Source organism: Phascolarctos cinereus, unplaced genomic scaffold (genome assembly GCF_003287225.1).
Source record: "Phascolarctos cinereus isolate Bilbo 61053 unplaced genomic scaffold, phaCin_HiC Scaffold_4;HRSCAF=312, whole genome shotgun sequence".
NCBI lineage: Eukaryota > Metazoa > Chordata > Mammalia > Diprotodontia > Phascolarctidae > Phascolarctos > Phascolarctos cinereus.
The window spans coordinates 389,023,645-389,025,682 of record NW_027555847.1 but is presented as its reverse complement, the minus strand read 5'-3'; the positions used below and the strand labels follow the sequence as shown (position 1 = coordinate 389,025,682).

The window sequence follows — 2,038 nt, the reverse complement described above, 5'->3', positions numbered from 1 at the left end:
CGTGAATGACACAGACTAAATAAGTGCACTGAGAAAACACTACATGCACCTCTTTCATTCAATGGAATGAATCATTCTCCAACAATATCAAGTCATGTGGCCTTTTTAAAGGTAAAAATTTTAGCATAAGTCAAAGAAAGACAGTAACTGGAGGTTTCAAAGCTTGAATCTGGATGTGAAACTTAACTATTGGATGGAGTTGACATTTACAAATACCTTGTTCTCCTCCAGGCCAAAAAAAAAAAAAATCTAACATAAAAATATGAAGGGAAAGGCTGTGGTTTGACTGAATATGTTAAGACATTTTGCAGGATCTTGAAATCAAACCTGAAAGGGAAGAACATGTTCAAATCAATTAATGCCTTTGTAACATTATACAGATTCAGACCTACAAAATGGGCTATGACTGATATGAAAAATATCCCAACAAAAACCCAAAGAAATGAACAAAACTCAGGATTCATCACTCTAAGACAAAGTTAAATTCTTATTTCCCCGAAAGGAGGAAGGGAGTTCACTGACATTCTCAAAGAGTTTAAAAATAGGTAAAATACACATAAATGCATTTCAAGGGGCAGCTAGGTTGCACAGCGGATAGAACACTACACTTAGAATCAGAAGGACTCATCTTTATGAATTCAAATTGTTTCAGACAATTATTAGCTATGTGTGACCCTGGGAAGTTACTTAGCCCTATTTGCCTCAGTTTCTTCATCTGTAAAAATGAACTGGAGAAGGAAAGGCAAATCACTCTAGTGTCCTCGCCAAGAAAACCTCAAATGGGGTCATGAAGAGTTGGACACAACTCTTGACTGAAAAATTTTGAACAGGAAAATATCACCTTCCTGAATAGAATAAAGGCTGACAATGCCTTTATGCTTTTGGATTTTTTTTTTTTTTAGAGTCGTAGCGGCTTTACTGGGGGACAGACAGAAAGTACCAGGTGATTAGGATTTGGCATTGGGGCCCTTCTTCTTGCCAAAGGTGGATAGCGTCGGTTGTACTGCATCCTCCTCTTAGCACGCCCGGTCTTCTTCTTTTCCTGCTTGGCCACCTTGGGAGTCTGACCTCTCACTTTTCCAGCTTGGGCCAAAGAGCCATAGACTTTACCTCCCAGCATCCAAGCAGCCACTTCCAGAGTGGCCAGAGGCTCCACCCCGCACTGCCCTAAGATGGCTTCATCCTCCAGCAGGCAGCCACCTAGAAGCAGGACCTGGTCCTAGGGAGCGATGCCCTCCAGGGATGCCACATGGGCCTTGATCTGGGCGACGGTCTCCTGCCTGGTCACCTCGAGGGTGTGCAGAGCCTGCGCGGGGACAAACAGCTGCATGGTGGCGACTCGGCCACGCTAGGCCTGCTTCCGCGGCGGCGAAGATGGAGACCAGAAAGAGAGAGAGTGCTTTTGGATTTATTGAAAGAAACTGAAAATGGTTTCTTCTGGATAAAGACTGCAAAATGACTAAATTCCAAGACTGGAGTCAATAGGCTGTCCATAAGAAACATCTGCATGAACTCAGCCACTAATATGCCAACAAAATATCAAAGATATGGTTTTGTTTATGGAAATAGAATGATTTAAGATAGCAGTTCAGGACCAAATCAATGGCACCAGAAAATTCAGAAGAGGAGCTTTTAAGGAGAGCAAATTTGAAAATCACTGAAGACTGTGTAAATAAACAGTAAAAATTATGCAGCACATCATTACAAGCTGCAAAAAAATTAGCAACCATAGAATACCTAGCAAGACTTTATCTGGTAGTTATGCCAGAAACTTGTTCTGTCATGAGTTAGAAGACAACAAATGACCATGCTACAAATGCAGACCTCAAAATATCTTTGAGAACTCACCCAAGAAATTACTGGAATCTGACCATTATTCAATCTCTCCTCAGCCCCACCTCTTATTTAGAATCACTTAAGATGCCAGTCTCCTTCTTTCCCAATCGCCTTTGATTCTTCCTTATATACTATAATTGTGTGTGTATGTATGTTGCCTCGACTAATAGAATGTAAATTTCTTGAAGTCAAGTAGATTTTT

General features: G+C 41.0%; 1 pseudogene; it reads right to left on the bottom strand.

Moving 5' to 3' along the window:
* Positions 1–947: 947 nt before the first annotated feature.
* On the bottom strand, positions 948–1,348 carry LOC110207896 (ubiquitin-like FUBI-ribosomal protein eS30 fusion protein pseudogene; annotated as a pseudogene).
* Between the last annotated feature and the right edge of the window lie 690 nt (positions 1,349–2,038).